Below are 24,496 nucleotides of genomic sequence, written 5' to 3'. Positions count from 1 at the left end.
GAAGGCCTTGGGTACAAAGAATCTTCGTTGATTTAGGAGCTTGCTTGGTATACTAGAGATGGATTTGATCTTGAGGGGGAGTGTTGAGTATCAAGCTCCACCCCTAATGTCTATCCTAAGTGACTCTCATTTATGTCACCATCTTTTGTTAGTTGTACTTGTGGCGTAGTTAGATAGCCACGTATGTTTGGATTGTGTTCACATATGAACCATGTATTCTAGGATTACACATGTAGTGTATACCCATCTCTCATTGTATTGTTTTTATGTGATGAAGTGAAGATAAACTTCAGCCTTCAACATTGTGTCTTCTCTCTTTTGTGAGTTTAGAAGGTTGTGGTCGAGTCTCCTCCCACTCTCCCTACTTCTTTACACCGAGCATGCCTAGAGTTTATGTTAGATATCCGTAACGCCGCTACGGGCATTACCACGAGAGGGGACGACCTCTGGCTCACCACCCAGCCATAGAGGAAGAATGAGGATTGCCCCTCATCCCCCAGGCTATATAGTGTGTGGCCTGCCGTCCACACTAGCCTGGCTGCCCATGACTCCGCATGGGCGTCCTCTCCCACTGAACCCCGGACATGGCCATCCGGTCTGCCGTCGGTCTCACAGGCATTACAGCCTACGTGACATTACCCCCCCCTTAAGAAGAGTTTTCGTCCTCGAAAACAAACTGGGGAAACCTTTTGGAAATTGCACTACGGCGTTCCCAGGTTGATACCTCCTCATCCCTATCTGTCCATTTAACAAGTACTTCTTGGTACACTTTATGTCGGGTTTGTCTATCACGATACTGTAGAATCTTTTCAGGTTCATGTGGTATCTTTGGTGGCTCTATCAAGTCCACCAAAATCTCTAGAGAAACTGCGTTCTCTAACCCGTGAACTGATTTCTTCAGTTTACTGACATGGAAGACAGGATGGACTTGAGAACTCTCCGGTAACTCAAGTTTATATGCTACGTCCCCAATCTTCTTAAGGATTTTAAAAGGACCACAATATCTCGGAGAAAGTTTATCACACTTTCCCGTTTTCATGGTTTCTGACTGCGCAGGAACCTTGAGGAATACAAAGTCACCTTCTGCAAAGGTCACCTTTCTTTGTCCTTTATCCGCATAAGTTTTAGCGCGATCCTGAGCGCTACGAATGCTCTCACGTGCGGCTCTGAGCATATCATTCATATCTTCAAGGAAATCCTTGATAGATTGAATCTTCTCCTTTTCTAGGCCTATAGCCATTGGAGATCTCGGCTGGAATCCATACATTAACATGAATGGTGTAAATCCAGTTGCTGAGTGTTTGGAGATGTTATAGGCAAACTCCAGTAAGGGTAAGTACTCTTCCCAATTAGATTGCTTCTTACTAACATAAGAACGCAACATATCCTCTAGAATTTGGTTAACTCTTTGAGTTTGACCATCAGACTCCGGATGATCAGCCGTACTCATACTCAGAGTAGTATCCAGCTTTTTGAAGACTTCCCTCCAAAAATGACTGTTGAACTTTCTATCTCTATCCGACACTATATCTGCGGGTAGGCCATATAGCTTGTAGAGATGTTCAATAAAGAGTTTTGCCAACTCTGGCGTTTTAACAGTTTTCTTCGTGGCAATAAACTTTGCCATTTTAGTTAACCTGTCCACTACCACCCACACCAAGTCATTCCCTCGACTCGTGGGTAAACCAGTAATGAAATCCATGGAAATGCTTTCCCATTTCCCTTGAGGAATCTCCAGCGGATGGAGTAGTCCTCCAACCTTAAGACGTTCATGTTTATTGACCTGGCACTTATTGCATTTCAGCACATAAGTCTGGACGTCCTTAAACAAACTAGGCCAATAAAACTGTCTTTTTACTAGTGCATAGGTCTTCTGAATCCTGGGATGACCCGCACTTGGACTATCATGACTTTCTTTAAGAATTTGGGCCCGAAAGTCACCAATAGTTGGTACACATATTCTACCCTTGTAGAGTAAGTACCCGTCGTCAATGGAGTAATTAGCATATTTCTCCCCCCGACGAAGTTTATCACTCCCCTTTGAAGCCGTGGTAGTCAAAGGTGATGAAGGGCCTACGTCAGAACTCTCCGGTTCCAAACTATACCCAGAAGACACGGCTAGTCTCTCCGGACTAACTCTCGCTTCCCTTCCCGTTGCACCTTCGGCCAGTCTCTCCGGACTAGCAATTTACGTGCCAACGAGGGAGGTGGTCGCGTCTGTGAAGAAGTGCGTACGCATACAGCGCGCCAGACCTCTGTAAAAGATGGATCATGCTCACATAAACCACGTAGGGACTCCAAGAAATCATTCTTGAAGACTGTGAAACTAAGTTCATTAATCTATGGCATGCGACTAAGTGCATCTGCCACCACGTTATACTTACCTTTCTGGTAACGTATCTAAAGGTCAAACTCCTGTAGAATCTCCGCCCACCAAGCTTTTCTACCCTTCAGTTCATGTTGACTTGAAAGCCATTTCAGACTTTCATGGTCCGTCCGGACCTCAAAAGTGGCACCATATAAATAGTGTCTCCACTTTTTCAGTGCATGAACTATCGCTAGTAACTCTCGCTCGTAAGCCGAGTAGTTACGCTGCGCACGATCTAACTTTTTACTTTCAAATGCAATTGGGCGTCCCTTTTGCATAAGTACGGCCCCAATGGCCTCATTACTAGCGTCTGTTTCCAAAACAAACGGCTCATTTGGATGGACAATTGTCAAAACAGGTGCAGCTGCTATACGGTCACCTTAAGCTTGTGAAAGCTCTTCTGTTGGGCATCCCCCCAACTAATGTTTTTTGTTTTTGACCGTAAAACTGGTCAGTCAACGGGACTGCGATCTTCGCATAGTCCTTCACATACTATCGGTAGAACCCCGACATGCCAAGAAAAATCTGCAGTTCCTTGAGATTCTTCAGCGCTGGCCATTTAAGAATAGCCTCTACTTTTTCTGGCTCCATCCGCGTACCATCGGCGGATATAATATGGCCAAGGTAGTGAATTTCTGTTTCAAAAAATTCACATTTGCTTTTCTTTGCAAATAATTTGTGCTCTCGCAACAACTTGAACACTAGACGCAAAAGCTCTATGTGTTCTTTCTGTGTCTTACTGTACACAAGAATATCATCTAGGAAAACTACTATGAATTTTCCCAGATATGGACGTAAAATACTGTCCATCAGCGTCATAAACGTCGCTGGAGCATTGGTTAGCCCAAATGGCATAACCAAAAACTCAAAATGCCCGAAAAACGGGTCCTAAATGCTGTCTTCGCAACATCTTCTGCTTTTATTCTAACCTGATGATACCCAGATCTCAGGTCTATTTTTGTGAAGTATCTCGATCCATAGAGTTGATCAAACAACTCATCCATGCGTGGCATCGGATACTTGTTCTTAATCGTTATGTGATTAAGAGCCCTATAGTCTATGCACATGCGCATAGATCCGTCTTTCTTCTTTACCAGAAGAATAGGCGATGCCCACGGACTTGAACTAGGCCGAATAAAGCCTTTGTTCAAATATTCCGTTAATTGTTTTTCCACCTCCTGTGCCTCGGAGTGGCTTAATCTATAAGCAGGTTTGCTTATAGGTTTTGATCCTGGCATAACTTCGATGCCATGGTCTACCTCCCTAGATGGTGGTAAACCATCTGGTAAATCATCAGGAAAAACATCCTGAAATTCCTCTAATAAATTCGTTAAAGTATCTACGTACTTTTTCTTTAATGTCTCATTCACCTTGGATTTTTTCTTGTTTGAATCACATGCATGCCAAACAGGGTTTTCAAACAGTGGGTCTCGTCCAAGGTTATTTTGTTTTTCTTGTTTGTCTACGCAAACATCATTTATCGTTTCATCTACGGAAACAGAATTCAAAAGAGGGTAACAAGCATATACCTCTGCTATCTGGTCTCTGCGGACCGCTGTACACAACTCCATGGAGGAAATAAGTGGTGTGGCAGGGACAGTACGGTCGCCCTGCAGGGTGATGACTCTACCTCCATGCTCAAAACATAGCGTATTATGTAAGTAATTCTGAGCTAGACTAGGGCCCAAGCCATACAGCCACTCCCTGCCTAGATATACGTCTGGTCTGGCTAAGTGTATGACCTGAAAGTCAAGCGGAGCCTTGTAGTCAGTGTTCATGTCGTCCTCTGGCTCATCGGCCAGAAAGGGGTCATCAGCCAATGCGGCCGCTGCGGGCTCGCTGGGTCCTAAGACGGGGTCAATAGACGAGGAGGGCGCTGGCGGATCACGAGTGATCGATAAGCGCACTTCGGACCGAACAACGGCCGGGCGTGTACGGCCTGACAATTCGGTCGGGGTCAAACCCGCGACCGAGGACAAGAGACTGGAAAAACCTAGAGAAGTAGAAGGCGGTGGGGACACACTACGCCTAGCAGACATTTTTAATTCTTGCAAAAAAATAATTTGAGAACTCGAAAATTACTTTAAAAAAACGCTAATAAAAATGAGCAGTAGTGGAGAGAGAATAATAGTCACCCCCCTTTACGGTCGCCTATCGAATTGTTGTGCGTTGCGGGCCTCTACCAGGATGCTTTCGGGATGCTCCGATCCACGAGAAAAATGCCTGCAACTCATAACAAGAAGTTAAATGATCGAGAGGTGCCTTGTCGGGATTATTTCTTGCGGGGATGATTCTGCTCCCTAGCCGAGAGAGAAAGGGTCTTTAAATTTTTGATTTTTAATTTCAATCAATGAATAATGAAAATTAAATTTTAAAAAAATAATTATGTTTTTTTTTCTGAGGCCGTTGGTGGCCGGCTGCTGCTGCTGGTTGCTGGCCGTCTGTCGCCGGCTGTTTGGTGGCCGCCGTCGTTGGCTGGCCCGCGCCACCGCCGCTGGCCGGCCTGGCTGGCTGGCCGCCGCCGGCCTGGCTTGCTTGGTCTTGTTATGCCAGAAGACGACGCTGCCACCCAGGGAGTTTTGGAGGCTACTGAAGCGCGCGCCCCACACACATGGAATTTCAGCTTCGAGTAGCTAATAATGGTCCTGAGCGTAATGCGACGGCTTGTTTCGCCCCACACACACGGAATTGCAGCTTCGACGGCCTTGCTTCGCCCCACATACACGGAATTGCAGCTTCGACTAGCTATGTGTTTCGTCGCCCCACCCCCACACACAGGGGCTGGTGGTGGGGGTGGTCTACGCCCCCCCACTTCAACAAGGGATAAGTGGGACTGGCCGGGCTGGTTTCGCCCCCGTTCATCCCACGTTTATTTCGTGGGGGTTGGTCTGCGCCCCCCCACCACGACACAGGTTTCAATCCTTTGAAACCTTCAACGCAGAGTATTTCGAATCGATTCAACGCAGAAAACAAAAGAAAAACAACCAAAAATTTCTTACCTGCGATGCTGTGTGTGTCGGGGAGAGAGAGTGAGAGAGAGAGAGAGAGAAAGAGTTCTTCCCTTCAAAAGTCTTGGCCCTCCTTCCTCCACACACTCCCTTGTGGAGATAAGGGTGAGGAGATTGTGGATGAAAACCATCGAGTGGGCTCCGGTCCCCCGTTCGCGCGCGGACTCTCACGATCCCTTCGAACCATGCTCTGATACCAGTGTTAGATATCCGTAACGCCGCTACGGGCGTTACCACGAGAGGGGACGACCTCTGGCTCACCACCCAGCCATAGAGGAAGAATGAGGATTGCCCCTCATCCCCCACAGGCTATATAGTGTGTGGCCTGCCGTCCACACTAGCCTGGCCGTCCATGACTCCACATGGGCATCCTCTCCCACTGAACCCCGGACATGGCCATCCGGTCTGCCGCCGTCGGTCACAGGCATTACAGCCTACGTGACAGTTTATTAAGAGTATCGATTTAGTCATCGATGCTCTGGTTTGACTAGATAGTTTTGAGGACTCGCAACAACGTGATGCACATAAATGCACATCTTTGAGGTCAAGGTCTAGATTAGAGAGCCATACATGCATTATTCGATCCAAGGTCTCCTACTAGGGATGCACTAGACCTCATTTAGGACAAAGTATTACATATTGTGGTGTAGGCACTTCACTATGGCAGCGCATATCTATCCCAGATATATCGCTACCAATGGTGATCGGTTGTCTCATAACCACCAGATTCCTTGGTCGTTTGCATAGCAATTACATGTGGAGTTTGTCCTTAGTAGACAGGTGGACTACCTTAGTACATTCATCGAATCAACAGTAGCATGATATGGTAGGATGGAGCATCAGGCAAGAGTAGACAACTGACACACATCGGCAACATGAGATGCCTGAGTTGCACACCATTCCTACACTTGCATTAAAATCCATTGGAGAACTTTAACATGATGAGACTCACCCTATCACCTCATCCTTGCACGACATGGTCTTTATCCTGTCAAGTTCCCAGCCATGTCATGTATAGATAGACACATTTTGGATTGTCTCATAGAGGAGCCCGAGATTGCGATCAGAGTTGAGCAGGTCTGGCAAGAGCTGCAGTTCAGGAGAGGATCGACAGCTAGCGATCTTGCCAGTGGCTTGCAGGAGATCACTCAGATGCTCAGACAGGCTGCCTTGGACCGGCTGGAGGCCTTTAGAGAGCAGGAGAGGAGCCTACGGAGGAGTCTAGCATCCCTCCAGAGACTCCAGGAGAGGGATCCTACGAGCCCTTGGATCTCAGAGCAGATGGAGTCAGCTCGCACTGAGATCGGATCCATCGAGGAGAGGAGGGTGGAGTTTCGATTCCATGCTCGGGCTTCTTTTTGGACACAGGCGGGAGACAGAGTGACTCAAGATTTCTTTGAGGCGACAGGGCCTCGCTTCAGACGAGAGGGTCTCAGGCGTCTTCGGCAGGCTGATGGCCAGGTTGTGGTGGATCCCCCCAGGGTTCGGGCTATAGCCACAGATTTTTACAGGGATCTTCTCTCTGCTGAGCCAGTAGATGACAGGGTGAGAGAGGCTCGGGAGGCAGTCTGGAGCTTCACGAGACCGGTTGTGCCGGCCCATTTGCAGCTTAATAAGGTGGCAGTTGTTGTTGCTGCTCATTCATCGAGTTTGTCGCCCACCTATGGCTTGAAAGGCTTACTGAAGCTGCCATGCAAGATAATGGGGCACTTGCACGTCACTTGGGCCCTTGGCTGATTGATTTTCATGGGAGAATACTAGCTGCTCATCTCAGCAAACAAAACATTTCTACTCACCCTCATCTATCGAGTGGTATGGTTATAACATCTATATCCTTTCTATTGTAGAGAGTAACCAATGATGATGCACTTTTCTACTTTAGGTTCCAGCTTAGTACTCTCATTTGGAATGTGCACGTTTCTAATGCATCCAAAAACCTTTAGAAGTGAAAGATTTGGCTTTCTTCTTGTAAACTTCTCTTCAGCATGCACTACTAGAGTGGAAGTTTTGTTCATGATATACAGCGTGGTTGGTACTGCTTCAACCCAATAGTAGTTTGACATACTTTTATCATTCATCAAAGCATGAGCAACTTTTGCAATATGTTTTTTTCCTCTCTATAGCCCCATTTTGCTGAGGGGTATGTGACATGGGTAGACTTAGATGCTTTACTTCCTGAGATTCCTTCCTTCAAACTCTGAGGGGACAGAGTTCCTGAAGAGGGGGTAGATGTGATGCTCCAATTTTGTATATTTAATATTTTGAAATATATATATCGCAGTTAGTGTTCAAAATGCATGGTTTTGATGTTTTAAAGGTTTTGAGAAAGTTGTGTTGATCGAAAAATTTTGGTTTTTGTCCATTATTGCGTCGGCATGATTTTGCGGCTTGAATTTGAGTAGGTTAGAGGAATAATTTGAAGAAACTTTGTATGAGAGAGTTTTAGATTTTTTTGTGAGTATAAAAACTTTGTCCTAGTGAAAATTTTGTGGTTCATTCGTTTTCATGCCTGTATGGAGATTTGAAGTTGCTAACATAGTGGTTTTGAGCTAAAAAGGTCATCTAGATTTCCGTGTCAAGAGTTGCAGGTATTAGACGGAGGTCTAGATGGAAGAGATAGCCATGAAAGCTCAAATGCAAAGGGAAAGAAGAGGGTTCGATCTTCGTGATGAGCTATCGAGCTCGTCTATCGGATCTACGAGGTAAGCACGACGATGCTTCGAACAGGGCTATTTTCTATACTTATAAAAAAAAATTAATTTTTTTTTTTAAAAAGTGTCAAGATTTCGTATGCGTTTGCTAGCAAAAGTGCACGCTTTCCAAGAAAAGCCCGCTGCACACTAAAGATGGCAACAGTGCACGCTTTTCAAGAAAAGCTTGCTTTTGGCCGATTTTGGCTTTCGGCCATTTTTTGGAGTCTAGAAAGGCTATAAAAGAAGAGGAGGCATTCTTTGTTGAAGACAAGGCACGCAAATCGATACAGCGCAAAGGAGAAGACAAGATCAAGATTTCTGAGAGTGAGAGAGTGAGAGTGTGAGTGAGAGAGAGTGGGATTTGATCATCTTCATGCGAGTGAGAATGAGAGTGAGATAGCTCGGGGGTGGACGGGTGGTACGAGCTCCTTCACAGAGTGCTTCTTCTCCGAAATTCTTGTAAAATCTCATCGATTTGATTCTAATTCATATCTCCCTTCTTGTTCAATTTGTGATTATTGTATTGTTACAATTTTGTCCGCGATTATGAAAGTACGGTGCGTTACAATAAATACAAGGGATGAGCTTTTGTGGAGAGAGCGAAGGTAAAAGGAAAAGGGTAGGCCACATCCTATTTATGCAAAAGAGTGGAAACAAGCATTGAGGGAGGCAAGGCAAAAAAAAAAAGTCAACCAACACACTGAGGCATGATGGATCTAGATGGAGTGGTATGGATCCTCGCATTTTAGATCACGAGGTCTTGCATCATGGAATGCTAAATTTGTAAATATTGATTTGAATGCACTATTATTTTTTGCATTTAAATAGGAGGTTGTTCTTTTGTTCAAATCCCTATGCAAATTGTTTTATCTTGTAGCTTGAAACCATGTGAAGGTAACCTACTATTTTTGGGACTCAGTATCGTTGTGGACATAGTAGGTGAGATACTTGGCAGCACTTTTATGATGAGGGGAAGTATACTTGAGCTATGGGAGCACCCATGGAGCATGTATGTGAAAGTACTTGAGAAAACCCAATGTTGTAAATTTTATCCATTCTATTTGTATTGGTTCATGGTGTCCATTGTGTATAGGCACAAGGCGATGAGGAGCAAGGGAGAGGAGGTGACAAGGAGGATAGTGCTACTTAGGAGCCACGTCCGTGATATGGATGTGGCACATTTTTGTATATGGAAACCACATTTGGCAAGACCATATATTGTATGCATTATTCATTTTTGGGCATCGATTAATATGTCTTCCCCTTCTCCTTTTCGCATTCAATCCTTCCTCTAATTTTTCATACATGTTAGCTTTGAGATGTATACTGTTCATAACTTGTATTGTTTCACTAATTTGGAATCATCTACTTGCAACACATCAAATTTTGTGCTTTTTAATTTAGAAAAAAAATAAGCATAGCATGATGTGTGGTTAAAATACTCCAGTTCATATTGTAGAAGTGGACCTCTGAAACCATATAGTATGCTACGCTTTCTTTTTTTTATAGATTTTAAAACACATTCATATGCCCGTGTATCAGCCTGCTATAAGTGTGTTTGCCTGCCAGATATGCAAAAATATAGCCCCGTGACTCTACCCATGCATATAGCCACACGTACACATGCACCCATCACTTTTTCAAACAAAATAGAAAGCATATAGCCGTGCATATAGTCGCACATATACATGCCCTTTGCCTTGTTGTGCATGGTACTAGTTGGAAATTCCTTCTCAATCAGAATTCTCAATCACAATGCAACTTCCATAGCTTAGATTCTCATTTCTTAAATAGATTAATTCTTTGTCTCTTTTGATTATATCCACCTACATGTAGACAATACACAAATAAACTTGAAGTTCATATATAAGCCGCATAGGGTTTCAATCACTCCTTACAAAAACAAACCGACAAATTTGCAAAGCTTGTTTGATAGCATTCCTAACATCTTTAGTATTGCACCATCACAAAGCTAGTGGTAACACATACAATGTTAAACAAGAATAAGTTAGTAAGTCAAATCTATCCTTTAGGAAAGCTTCACATGATATGAATGGCTGAATGGTCAAGTAGAAAGTTTTGTATACCTGCACAATCATGCAAGTTGGGATATTCATGCATTGTGGGTGGTAGCAAGCTACAGGTGTCCACTTCATGTTCACTCCCCAATTGTGAGGTGGAAAATAAGCATTTAGGAACACAAAAGTCAAAATTTGACCTACTTCCCTATGGATATACTCTTTGAAGTCTTCATGCATGACATCACACATGCTATTCTGCACACAATGGTGTTGTCAGATCAAAAATTTGATGCACGCATAAAAAATTATATTTGTGGTGCACGTCATGGTCATAGGGCAATCACACCTTTTTCACAAACAAATAGTATCATATCAAATGCACAATTTCTCACCTAATTTAATTGAAATGATATTGAAACTTTGTAGGAGGTATACAACATTTATGTGGAACTTAAATTGATATATTGGTAATTATTTGAATATTTATATAATTAAAATTAATTATATTTAATAAATAAAGTACTTAAATAGATACATTTTAGTAGCACACCACATTTTTTTAGTATTTGTAGAAACTAATCGAATCCAATTTAGTGGAAGTTTAGTAGACACATAACGGTGTCTGGTTCAATTATCAAACCCCAAATCTAATGGTTAGATTTAAAGAGATTGAAGATTAGTTTTTACTTTTACTTGTTAGAGGAGTACCAAATAATATAGCAAATAAATGTAGTAATTCATGCATATAAGCAAATAGGCCAAAAATCACATTAATATTATTCCTCCTCGTGATGAATGAGACACAAAAAGAAGGTTAAATTTGAGTAAGGTAAGCATCCACAAGTGAAATACCCCTTTTGTGGGGGGAAAAGGGATACCCTAGCCAAATGCCAACCCTATGTAGGCTTGGTACTAGGTTTTTGGGAGACGTAGGTTACGAGCATCATTGAGCCTAGTAGCAAGCCTTTGATGTGTGCATGATATTGAGATATCAAGCTCAACCTCACATGTGATGCCTGGGTGATTGTCATTTATGTCACCGGCATAGTTGGTTGCAGATGTTACATCGCTACCAAATAACAGTTGTATGAAATCTACTTTTATGTGTGGTAGTTGTGGCATAGTTAGGCTGCTACGTACGTATGGTTTAGGTTCAAACTATGGACCATGTACTATATAGTTAGATATATTGGATATACCCCTGTGGGGCATCAAATCAATATGTATAATGTTACTACCCTCATTAAAAAATTAGGTATGTGGGGACAAGGTCCATAAAATATATGCATTTGTTACTTCTAAAAATTATAAATATGAAAGGGAAAAATACAAAAATCACATGTCCCCCCTTCCACATGTGAGACCCAAGTGGGGGGGGGGGGGTCATTTGTATGAGAGGGGTAAAACCAAAGTACACTAAAATATGAAAACCAACCTCCCTTTAAGATCCTATAACTTTTTCATATGTTCTCCAAATTTCAAGATGTAAAGACATACTTGAAGCTCTTTTAGGTAGAACACAAGCATGTTGATTCCACGAATTTTTACTCATATCATATTGCTAAATTCATCACATACTCAAGATTTTGATAGGTATTCTTACTAAAAGGAGTTGGCGCCCCATGGTATACCCCTCTTTTATGTATAGTTGATGTGTGGATTTTGCAAGTAAAAAGAAGAAAGCTTCAACCTCCACCTCTTGCATCTTCTCCCTTGTGTTGTTGTGATGAAGATAGTTGCAAGAAAGACTCCTACCTCTCTCCCACTTTCTTTTCATGGTATCAGTGCTTGGTTTATGGCGAGGAGTTCAAGAAGCAAGGTAGAGCCTATGTCATCTTGGTAAGAGGAGGTTTGCCTCTTTTCCATTCAAACTTTTGGGAGCAACAAGGTACACGGTTGTAAGTGCAAGCTACGCTGCTGCCTATTGGTAAACCTTTGACATAGAGATCGAGAGCATTACCTAAGTTTCTGAGACATTTTGGGCCCTTTTTTACATCGCAAGTTTTTAGGAGGCAGAAGGAGTGGTCATTTTTGGTCGAGGAAAAATTGTGTTGGGAGAAACAGACCTACAGTTTTGGGTCTAGGCCTTTGATGCAAAGCCATTGAGAAGCATAGAGCAATGGTGAATTCCCATCTATGCATAAACATCACTTGGTGTGACTGTGTGGTTGCTAGTTTCAAGCACCAGTTTCAGACCTGTGTTTTTGGTCGTCTGTGTGACGAAAGTTTGAGTTTGCAAAAACTTTCTCTTGCGAGGAAGAATCTCTATTTTTACAATTTTAGATTGTTGGTTGTAGTTGATTGAGATGGACTTTGATAGTCTCACGTAGATTGTGAGTGAGAAGTAGAAAAAAACAATTACCTTACATGGAAGTTCAGAATTTGCAACTTCTTGATGGGTAACGGCTATTGGGATTTCATTACAAGATATGAACAAGAACTATTCCTCTAGATGCCCCTACTGTAGCATAAGTGCAAGCACATAAGACCTAGCATGAGAGAGCTAGAAAAGATATGTGATGGATTTCTATAAACATCTGTGATGCTATGATTATGCACAGTTAGGATGCAGAGATGCCAAAGGAGGCATGGGACACACTGTCCAAACTATATAGCACATATGCAAAGGCACAGAAAATGCACCTCAAGCAAGAGTTGCATAATGTGCAGAGGGGAAATATGAGGTTCATTGACTAATCCATAAAGTTAAAGAAGCTTATTGATTCACTTGCTTCTATTGGTGCACCAATCGAAGATGATGGCTTAATGTCTGTGACCTTGAATAGTGTCGGTAAGGAGTATCATCAATTTTGGACATCTATTGGAGTTCGGAGGACATTTCTTGATTTTCAAGTGTTGGTTGCTCTTTTGATAAGTGAAGAGCAGAGAAATGGAACTAGCCCTTTAAGTGGAGATTAAAATGTCTGATTTCTATTCAAATTTTGGTAGAGGCAGAGGTGGGTATTCAGGGGGACAGCCACCTCTAGAAATCAGAAGCAGCAAGATGAGCATAATTATGGAGGTGGTCGTGGGTGGTAACTCTAGAGGCAAGGGGAGAGCCAGAGAGGCCATGGCAGAGTGCAAAGGAACAATGATGCAAACAACCATATTGAATGTTACTATTGTGGAAAAACAAGCGATGTGAAGAAGGACTTTCATAAAAGGCAGAATGATCTGAAAATGAGAAGTTGCAGCAATGCAACTATGCGTCATCAATCATGAGAGAAATGAACAATTGTTTGTTATGCGGCATATGCTTAGTTTACTTATGATAGGAGAAGCTAGTTATTCAAATGATGTTTGGTATGTCAACTCAGGAGCTTCAAACCACATGACTAGCCATGATGAGTGGTTTGGAGAAATGAAAAACCTAGAGAGACCAGGTTATGTTGAAACAAGGGATGATAATGACCACCCTATTGTGCACATTAGCAAGGTGCCACTGTCTATGCAGGATGTTTATGCAGGATGGATAAGGGAAATACTTGAGATATGTGCTTCACATCCCAAATAGAACTAAGAATCTTGTTTCTATACGAGACAAATGTTTGAGCAGGGAATGCAAGTGAGATTTAATTCTCATGGATGCTTTGTGGAAGACATGAAGAATGATTGTTGTTTAGTTGCAAAAGGAAATAGAAATGGCTAGATGTTTACTCTAGATGTAGGGATACCATAAATGAATGTTGTAATGTTTGCACATGGAAAAGAGGCCATTGGAGATATTGATATTTGGCATAAGCACATAGGCCATGTCAACATTTACTGAAAGAAAGTGCTCTTCTAGAAAATTATTGTCAGGTTGCCAAAGTTTAAGGTGGATAATATGCACAAGGTATGTGAGGCATGTTAATTGGGTAAACATGCAAGCCATGCATTTCCACATAATGCAAAAGTAAGTAAGAGACCCATGGGGGTAATATAGAGTGATTTGTGGACTACAACGACAACATCTATTGGAGTCTATAATTATTATGTCAACTTTACTGATGACCACACAAGGACGATGTGCGTACAGATTATGAAATAGAAAAGTGAAGTGTTCAGCCACATTAAGAAATTTAGAGCAATGATGGAAAAGAAAAAGGGATGCATATCAAATTCCTAAGTTAATGGAGGGGGAGATTATTTCTCTGATGAATTTTGTGAATACCTACAAAATTAGCAAATTCATAGAAAATATTTATGTAGACATACCCCTCAGCAAAATGGGGCTATAGAGAGGAAAAAAACATATTGCAAAAGTTGCTCATGCTTTGAATGAATGATAAAAGTATGTCAAACTACTATTGGGTTGAACCAGTACCAACTATGGTGTATATCATGAACAAAACTTCCACTCTAGTAGTGCATGGAGTTTACAAGAAGAAAGCCAAATCTTTCACTTCTAAAGGTTTTTGGATGCATTAGAAAAGTGCACATTCCAAATGAGACTACTAAGCTGGAACCTAAAGTAGAAAAGTGCATCATTATTGGTTACTCTCTACAATAGAAAGGATACAGATGTTATAACCATACCACTCGATAGATGAGGGTGAGTAGAAATGTTTTGTTTGATGAGATGAGAAGCTAGTATTCTCCCATGGAAACGACAGAAGATGTAGATGTAAGAAATGGCAGTGTTGTACAAGATGTAAAGTAGAAGTCACAAGTCTCGAGTAGAAGTCACAAGTCTCGAGTAGAAGCTAGTAGCCCGCCGGGAAAACCGGGATAGCAGGTTTCTCCCGGTTGTGTGAATATCTATGATATTAACAAGTGTGTGAGAGTGTTATTAACTAGTGTTATTACCACTTCGCGGTTAACGTGATCACGTGAATGAAATCCCTGGGTATGTCTACATAAATATTTTCTATGAATTTGCTAATTTTGTAGGTATTCACAAAATTCATCAGAGAAATACTCTCCCCCTCCATTAACTTAGGAATTTGATATGCATCCCTTTTTCTTTTCCATCATTGCTCTAAATTTCTTAATGTGGCTGAACACTTCACTTTTCTGTTTCATAATCTATACGCACACTGTCCTTGTGTGGTCATCAGTAAAGTTGACATAATAATTATAGACTCCAATAGATGTTGTCTTTGTAGTCCGCAAATCACTCTATATTACCCCCATGGGTCTCTTACTTACTTTTGCATTATGTGGAAATGCATGGCTTGCATGTTTACCCAATTGACATGCCTCACATACCTTGTGCATATTATCCACCTTAAACTTTGGCAACCTGACAATAATTTTCTAGAACTGCACTTTCTTTTGGTAAATGTTGACATGGCCTATGTGCTTATGCCAAATATCAATATCTCCAATGGCCTCTTTTCCATGTGCAAACATTACAACGCTCATTTATGGTATCCCTACATCTAGAGTAAACACCTTGCCATTTCTATTTCCTTTTGCAACTAAACAACAATCATTCTTCACATGTCTTCCACAAAGCATCCATGAGAATTAAATCTCACTTGCATGCCCTGCTCAAACATTTGTCTCGTAACAAGATTCTTAGTTCTATTTGGGATGTGAAGTACATATCTCAAGTATTTCCTCTATCCATCTTGCATAGATAGTGGCACCTTGCTAATGTGCACAATAGGGTGGGCATTATCATCCCTTGTTTCAACATAACCTGGTCTCTCCAGGTTTTTCATTTCTCCAAACCACTCATCATGGCTAGTCATGTGGTTTGAAGCTCCTGAGCTGACATACCAAACATCATTTGAATAATTAGCTTCTCCTATCATAATTAAACTAAGCATATTCCACATAACAAACAATTGTTCATTTCTCTCATGATTGATGACGCATAGTTGCACTGCTGTGCAACTTCTCATTTTTCAGATCATTCTGCCTTTTATGAAAGTCCTTCTTCACATCGCTTGGTTTTCCACAATAGTATGGTTGTTTGCATCATTGTTCCTTTGCACTCTGCCATGGCCTCTCTGGCTCCCCTTGCCTCTAGAGTTACCATGACCACCTCTATAATTATGCTCATCTTGCTGCTTCTGATTTCTAGAGGTGGCTGTCCCCCTGAATAACCACCTCTGCCTCTACCAAAATTTGAATAGAAATCAGACATTTTAATTTCCACTTAAAGGGCTAGTTCCATTTCTCTGCTCTTCACTTATCAAAAGAGCAACCAACACTTGAAAATCAAGAAATGTCTCCCGAACTCCAATAGATGTCCAAAATTGATGATACTCCTTACCGACACTATTCAAGGTCACGGACACCAAGCCATCATCTTCGATTGGTGCACCAATAGAAGCAAATGAATCAATAAGCTTCTTTAACTTTATGGAGTAGTCAATGATGCTCATATTTCCCCTCTGCACATTATGCAACTCTTGCTTGAGGTGCATTTTCTGTGCCTTTGCATATGTGCTATATTGTTTGGACAATGTGTCCCATGCCTCCTTTGGCATCTCTGCATCCTAACTGTGCATAATCATAGCATCACAGATGTTTATAGAAATCCATCGCATATCTTTTCTAGCTCTCTCATGCTAGGTCTTATGTGCTTGCACTTATGCTACAGTAGGGGCATCTAGAAGAATAGTTCTTGTTCATCTCTTGTAATGAAATCCCAATAGCCGTTACCCATCAAGAAGTTGGAAATTTTGAACTTCCATGTAAGGTAATTGTTTTTTTCTACTTCTCACTCAAAATCTACGTGAGACTATTAAAGTCCATCCCAATCAACTACAACCAACAATCTAAAATTGTAAAAATAGAGATTCTTCCTTGCAAGAGAAAGTTTTTGCAAACTCAAACTTTCGTCACACAGACGGCCAAAAACGCAGGTCTGAAACTTGTGCTTGAAACTAACAACCACACAGTCACACCAAGTGATGTTTATGCATAGATGGGAATTCACCATTGCTCTATGCTTCTCAATGGCTTTGCATCAAAGGCCTAGACCCAAAACTGTAGGTCTGTTTCTCCCAAAACAATTTTTCCTCGCACAAACAACCAAAAATGACCACTCCTTTTGAGTGCCTCTTGAAAACTTGCGATGTTAAAAAGGGCCCAAAATGTCTCAGAAACTTAGGTAATGCTCTCGATCTCTATGTCAAAGGTTTACCAATAGGCAGCAGCATAGCTTGCACTTATAACCGTGTACCTTGTTGCTCCCAAAAGTCTGAATGGAAAAGAGGCAAACCTCCTCTTACCAAGATGACATAGGCTCTACCTTGCTTCTTGAACTCCTTGCCATAAACCAAGCACCGATACCATGAAAAGAAAGTTGGAGAGAGGGAGGAGTCTTTCTTGCAACTATCTTCATCACAACAACACAAGGGAGAAGATGCAAGAGGTGGAGGTTGAAGCTTTCTTCTTCTTACATGCAAAATCCACACATCAACTATACATAAAAGAGGGGTATACCATGGGGCGCCAACTCCCTTTAGTAAGAATACCTATCAAAATCTTGAGTATGTGATGAATTTAGCAATATGATATGAGTAAAAATTAGTGGAATCAACATGCTTGTGTTCTACCTAAAAGAGCTTCAAGTATGTCTTTACACCTTGAAATTTGGACAACATATGAAAAAGTTATAGGATCTTAAAGGGAGGCTGGTTTTCATATTTTAGTGTATTTTGGTTTTACCCCTCTCATACAAACGACCCCCCCCCACTTGGGTCTCACATGTGGGAGGGGGGACATGTGATTTTTGTATTTTTCCCTTTCATATTTATAATTTTTAGAAGTAACAAATGCATATATTTTATGGACCTTGTCTCCCCATACCTAATTTTTTAATGAGGGTAGTAACATTATACATATTGATTTGATGCCCCAGAGGGGTATATCCAATATATCTAACTACATAGTACATGGTCCATAGTTTGAACCTAAACCATACGTACGTAGCAGCCTAACTATGCCACAACTACCACACATAATTTCATACAACTGTTATTTGGTAGCGATGTAACATTTGCAACCAACTATGCCGGTGACATAAATGACAATCACCCAGGCATCACATGTGAGGTTGAGCTTGATATCTCAATATCATGCACACATCAAAGGCTTGCTACTAGGCTCAATGATGCTCGTAACCTACGTCTCCCAACCTAGTACCAAGCCTACATAGGCTTGGCATTTGGCTAGGGTATCCCTTTTCCCCCACAAAAGGGGTATTTCACTTGTGGATGCTTACCTTACTCAAATTTAACCTTCTTTTTTTGTCTCATTCATCATGAGGAGGAATAATATTAATGTGACTTTTGGCCTATTTACTTATATGCATGAATTACTACATTTATTTGTTATATTATTTGGTACTCCTCTAACAAGTAAAAGTAAAAACTAATCTTCAATCTCTTTAAATCTAACCATTAGATTTGGGGTTTGATAATTGAACCAGACACCGTTATGTGTCTACTAAACTTCCACTAAATTGGATTCGATTAGTTTCTACAAATACTAAAAAAATGTGGTGTGCTACTAAAATGTATCTATTTAAGTACTTTATTTATTAACTATAATTAATTTTAACTATATAAATATTCAAATAATTACCAATAAATCAATTTAAGTTCCACATAATGGTTGTATACCTCCTACAAAGTTTCAATATCATTTCAATTAAATTAGGTGAGAAATTGTGCATTTAATATGATACTATCTGTTTGTGAAAAAGGTGTGATTGCCCTATGACCATGACGTGCACCACAAATATATTTTTTATGTGTGCATCAAATTTTTGATCTGACAACACCATTGTGTGCAAAATAGCATGTGTGATGTCATGCATGAAGACTTCAAAGAGTATATCCATAGGGAAGTAGGTCAAATTTTGACTTTTGCGTTCCTAAATGCTTATTTTCCACCTCACAATTGGGGAGTGAACATGAAGTGGACACCCGTAGCTTGCTACCACCCACAATGCATGAATATCCCAACTTGCATGATTGTGCAGGTATACAAAACTTTCTACTTGACCATTACCTCTTTTTGATGGCTACAGTTTAGCTATTTGTCCTTTGATGCTTGCTCTTCTTTCCTATGTATTGTAGGTCTCTTAGTACTTACACATGTGGCATGTCCCTCATCTGGAGATAGTTTATATAGTTGAAATTCATCAAAACTTTCAAAGGTTGTGTAAGAGAATCACAAGAGGTTTCTTCCTTTGGATCATCCATTTCAAGAGCATCCATCTTTTGGAAGACCAAAACATGGACCCATTCCTCCACTGATGAAATCAAGAGATTGGGAAAGACTATGGCATGATCCTATTGTGCAAACTCCTCCACTTGACATGTCTCACATTTCCATTTTTAATTCACTTCCTTATATGATAGAAATCCCAAAGTGTCCAATCTTTTGGATCCAATGCATATATTTAAGAACAAGTAAAAGAGTGTATGGAAGCATTTGATTGGGACCAAAGACAACAAGAACACACAAGGACTTGAAAGTGATGGGTATCAAAATGTGAAGCTTTCCTAAAGGATAGATTTGACTTACTGACTTATTCTTGTTTAACATTGTATGTGTTACCACTAGCTTTGTGATGGTGCAATACTAAAGATGTTAGGAATGCTATCAACAAGCTTTGCAAATTTGTAGGTTTGTTTTGGTAAGGAGTGATTGAAACCCTATGTAGCTTATATATGAACTTGTTTATTTGTTTAATGTCTACATGTAGGTGGATATAATCAAAAGAGACAAAGAATTAATCTATTTAAGAAATGAGAATCTAAGCTATGGAAGTTGCATTCTGATTGAGAAGGAATTTCCAACTAATACCATGCACAACAAGGCAAAGGGCATGTGTATGTGCAACTATATGGACGGCTATATGCTTTCTATTATGTTTGAAAAAGTGATGGGTGCATGTGTACGTGTGGCTATATGCATGGCTAGAGTCACGGGGCTATATTTTTGCATATCTAGCAGGCAAACACACTTATAGCAAAACACACTTATAGCAGGCTGATACACGGGCATATGAATGTGTTTTAAAATCTATAAAAAAAAGAAAGTGTGGCATACTATATGGTTTCAGAGGTCCACTTCTACAATATGAACTGGAGTATCTCAACCACACATCATGCTATGCTTTTTTTTTTAAATTAAAAAGCACAAAATTTGATGTGTTGCAAGTAGATGATTCCAAATTAGTGAAACAATACAAGTTATGAACAGTATACATCTCAAAGCTAACATGCATAAAAAATTAGAGGAAGGATTGAATGCAAAAAGGAGAAGGGGAAGACATATTAATCGATGCCCAAAAATGAATAATGCATACACATATGGTCTTGCCAAATGTGGCTTCCATATACAAAAATGTGCCACATCCATATCACGGACGTGGCTCCTAAGTAGCACTATCCTCCTTGTCACCTCCTCTCCTTGCTCCTCATCGCCTTGTGCCTATACACAATGGACACCATGAACCAATACAAATAGAATGGATAAAATTTACAACATTGGGTTTTCTCAAGTACTTTCACATACATGCTCCATGGATGCTCCCATAGCTCGAGTATACTTCCCCTCATCAATCAGCCCTCATCATAAAAGTGCTGCCAAGTATCTCACCTACTATGTCCACAACGATACTGAGTCCCGAAAATAGTAGGGTACCTTCACATGGTTTTAAGCTGCAAGATAAAACAATTTGCATAGGAATTTGAACAAAAGAACAACCTCCTATTTAAATGCAAAAAAATAATAGTACATTAATAATCACAAATTGAACAAGAAGGGAGATTCAAATTTGAATCAAATCGATGAGATTTTACAAGAATTTTGGAGAAGAAGCACTCCGTGAAGGAGCTCGTACTACCCGTCCACCCCCGAGCTATCTCACTCTCATTCTCACTCGCATGAAGATTATCAAATCCCACTCTCACTCTCACTCACACTCGCACTCTCACTCTCACTCTCAAAAATCTTGATCTTATCTTCTCCTTTGCACTGCCTTGATTTGCGTGTCTTGTCTTCAACAAAGAATGCCTCCTCTTCTTTTATAGCCTTTCTAGACTCCAAAAAATGCCCGAAAGCCAAAATCGGCCAAAAGTAAGTTTTTCTTGAAAAGCGTGCGCTTTTGCCATCTTTAGTGTGCAGCAGGCTTTTCTTGGAAAGCGTGCACTTTTACCATCTTTAGCGTGCGCTTTTGCTAGCATACGCATACGAGATCTTGACACCTTTTTTTATTATTTTTTTAATTTTTTTAATAAGTATAGAAAATAGCCCTATTCGAAGCATCGTCGTGCCTGCCTCGTAGATCCGATAGATGAGCTCAATAGCTCATTGCCGCGAAGATCGAACCCTCTTCTTTCCCTTTGCATTTGACCTTTCATGGCTATCTCTTCCATCTGGACCTCCGTCTAATACCTGCAACTCTTGACACGAAAATCTAGATGACCTTTTTAGCTCAAAACCACTATTTTAGCAACTTCAAATCTCCATACAGGCATGAAAACGAATGAACCACAAAATTTTCACTAGGACAAAGTTTTTCTACTCACAAAAAAATCTAAAACTCTCATACAGTGTTTCTTCAAATTATTCCTCTAACCTACTCAAATTCAAGCCACAAAATCATGCCGACGCAATAATGGACAAAAACCAAAATTTTCCGATCAACACAACTTTCTCAAAACCTTCAAAACATCAAAATCATGCATTTTGAACACTAACTGCGATATGTATTCCAAAATATTACATATACAAAATTGGAGCATCACATCTGCCCCCTCTTCAGGAACTCTATCCTCAAAGTTTGAAGGAAGGAAACTCAGTAAGTAAAGCATCTAAGTCTACCCATGAAGCATCTTCAACAGGATAAGCATCCCACTTAACCAAAACTTCTTCTATTGTTCTATTCCTAAGAAGCTTCATGTCCCTATCCAAAATATATTGAGGCTCAACTTTCAAAGTCCCATCCTCCATGATCCTAGACTTGTCCTGCAAAATATGAGATGGGTTGGCAACATAAGATTTCAATAAACAGACATGGAAAACAGGTTGCACTTTTATGTTCTCAGGCAACTCAAGTTGATATGCAAGCGTTCCCACCCAGATTGTTGACACTTACGATGATGGGGTTTTTGAGGGGCCAGCGAAAGAAAAAGAAGTCAATTTGGCTAAACCAGGAGAAACTTCGAAATCAGCCTTTGTGTCAATGAATCTTACAAAGGAAGAAGAAAGAGACCTTATCACACTAATTGTTTTGTCGAGTCATACGAGGATATGAAAGGTGTGCCACTAGAAGTGGTGCAACACACAATCCCCACCATAAGAGATGATGCAAAGCCAGTGCAACAAAGACTGTACGATATGAATCCCAAATGTGGGACAATAGTAAAAGAGAAGATTGATAAACTTCTCGATGCGAGATTCATCTATGAAATTGAGCATATAGAATGGGTATCTCCCATTGTGATCGTAAAATTGAGCATATAGAATGGGTATCTCCCATTGTGATCGTAAAATGGTAAAATAGGTGTGTGTATTGAGCTCAAAAAAAGTCAATGCAACAACCATAATGGATCATTATCCTTTTCCGTTCACCGAACATGTGCTTCAAAGAGTGGCAGGAGGCCATGAAGCTTATAGTTTCCTGGATGGATTCTTTGGATACAATCAAGTGTTTATCGATCCCAAGGATTAATATAAAACAATCTTTGCCACAACTTGGGGTGTATTTGCATATAGAAAGATGCTGTTCGAATTAACCAACGCCCCAGCAAGGTTTCAAAGACTAATGAGTACAGCTTTTAAAGAGTACTTGCGTATATGGCCGAAAATCTTCTTAGACGATCTATGAAATGTCAATTCTCGATAAGGCATGGTGTTATCTTAAGACATGTGGTGTCCGAAAATGGAATTTCCACAAATTTCAATAAGATCAAATTGATCTTAGAATTACCCCCACCAACAAATTTTAAAGGTGTTCAACGGTTCACCAAACATATTGGGTACTACTTATTACAGGAGATTCATCTATATGTATGCAGAGTTAGCTCGTCCACTGTACAAATTGCTTATTGCATTTAAATGGACAGATGAGTGCCAAAAAGCATATGATGCCTTGAAACAAGCATTAGCAATAGCACTGATACTAAGAGCATCGAACTGGGATTTGATATTCCATGTTCATATTGATGCTTCAAACTTCACAATCGGGTGTGTGCTAGCTAACTCAGCCTAGAGAACAAAAACTTGATCATCCAATCGGGTGTGTGCTAACTCAGCCTAGAGAACAAAAACTTGATCATCCAATATACTTTGCGAGCCACTAGCTGAATGAAGTTATATCACAACTCAGCGAGAGGGTTTGTCAATGGTGTATGCTGTGAAGAAATTCAAGCATTATCTATTGGTCAACAAATTTGTGTTCTTTGGTCGATCACCAAGCACTATTGTATGTTGTATATAAACCTTGTCTTCATATTATGAGATGGTTACTGATCCTGATGGAGTTTGACATCATCGTGGCAGTAAGCAAAGGAAGAACTCATGTGCTTTTTAACCACATGTCTAGAATTCCCAATGGAGAAGCACCAATAGGGGTGGATGCTGAATTACCAAATGCACCCTTGTTTCTGATTGACTTGGTTCTAGAATGGGCTGAAGAGATTTGTCATTATTTGACAAATGGATTACCAACTGATAGACCCCTTAATATGGCTAAGGCAAGAAGGTTGATTAGGGATGCAACTCCTTATCAACTTATTACAGGACAATTGTACAAACAAGGAAAAGACAGAATTGTCTAGAGATGTGTGGGAGAGGATGAATTTGTTCTCATCCTTGACAAAGCACACTCAAGAATTGCAGGAGGGCACTTTGCTGCTGAAACCATAGCACAAAAAGAACTTCAAGTAGGCATTTGGTGGCCTACATTGTTTAGTGATGCGGTAGAGTTTGTTAAAAGATGCGACCCTTGTCAGAGAACCACAGAACCATAAAAGTGGGATAGAATGCCCTTGTCAATGAACCTAGCTACTCAACCATTCAAAAAATGGGGAATTGATTTTGTCGGCCTCATTAGTCCAGCTCCATGCAAGAGCTAGGCGAGGTACATTATAGTGGCCACATATTATTTTACCAAATGGGCAGAAGCAGAGCAATGCATAAAGTAGATGCATGATCAATTGCTAAATTCATCTATGAACAAGTGATATCTCGTTATGGATGTCCCTTGGAGTTTATCTCAATGATCGTGGATCGCACTTCCTAAATGATGTGATTGCTCACCTAATAAGCGAATTCCTGATTATCCACAGAAACTCCTCAGCTTATTACCCACAAGCCAATGGTCAGGCTAAAAGTACCAACAAAAACTTATGTCAAATCTTGACCAAAATAGTAGAAGCCAGTCGGAATGATTAAGCTTACAGCAACTCTATGGGCTTATCGAACTGCTTACAAAGTAGCAACACA

The sequence above is a fragment of the Cibotium barometz genome, chromosome 29 (genome assembly GCF_041138505.1).
Source record: "Cibotium barometz isolate CiBa-2024 chromosome 29, ASM4113850v1, whole genome shotgun sequence".
NCBI classification, from domain to species: domain Eukaryota; kingdom Viridiplantae; phylum Streptophyta; class Polypodiopsida; order Cyatheales; family Cibotiaceae; genus Cibotium; species Cibotium barometz.
The sequence above is the reverse complement of the archived record's forward strand: the minus strand, read 5'-3'. Positions refer to the sequence as shown.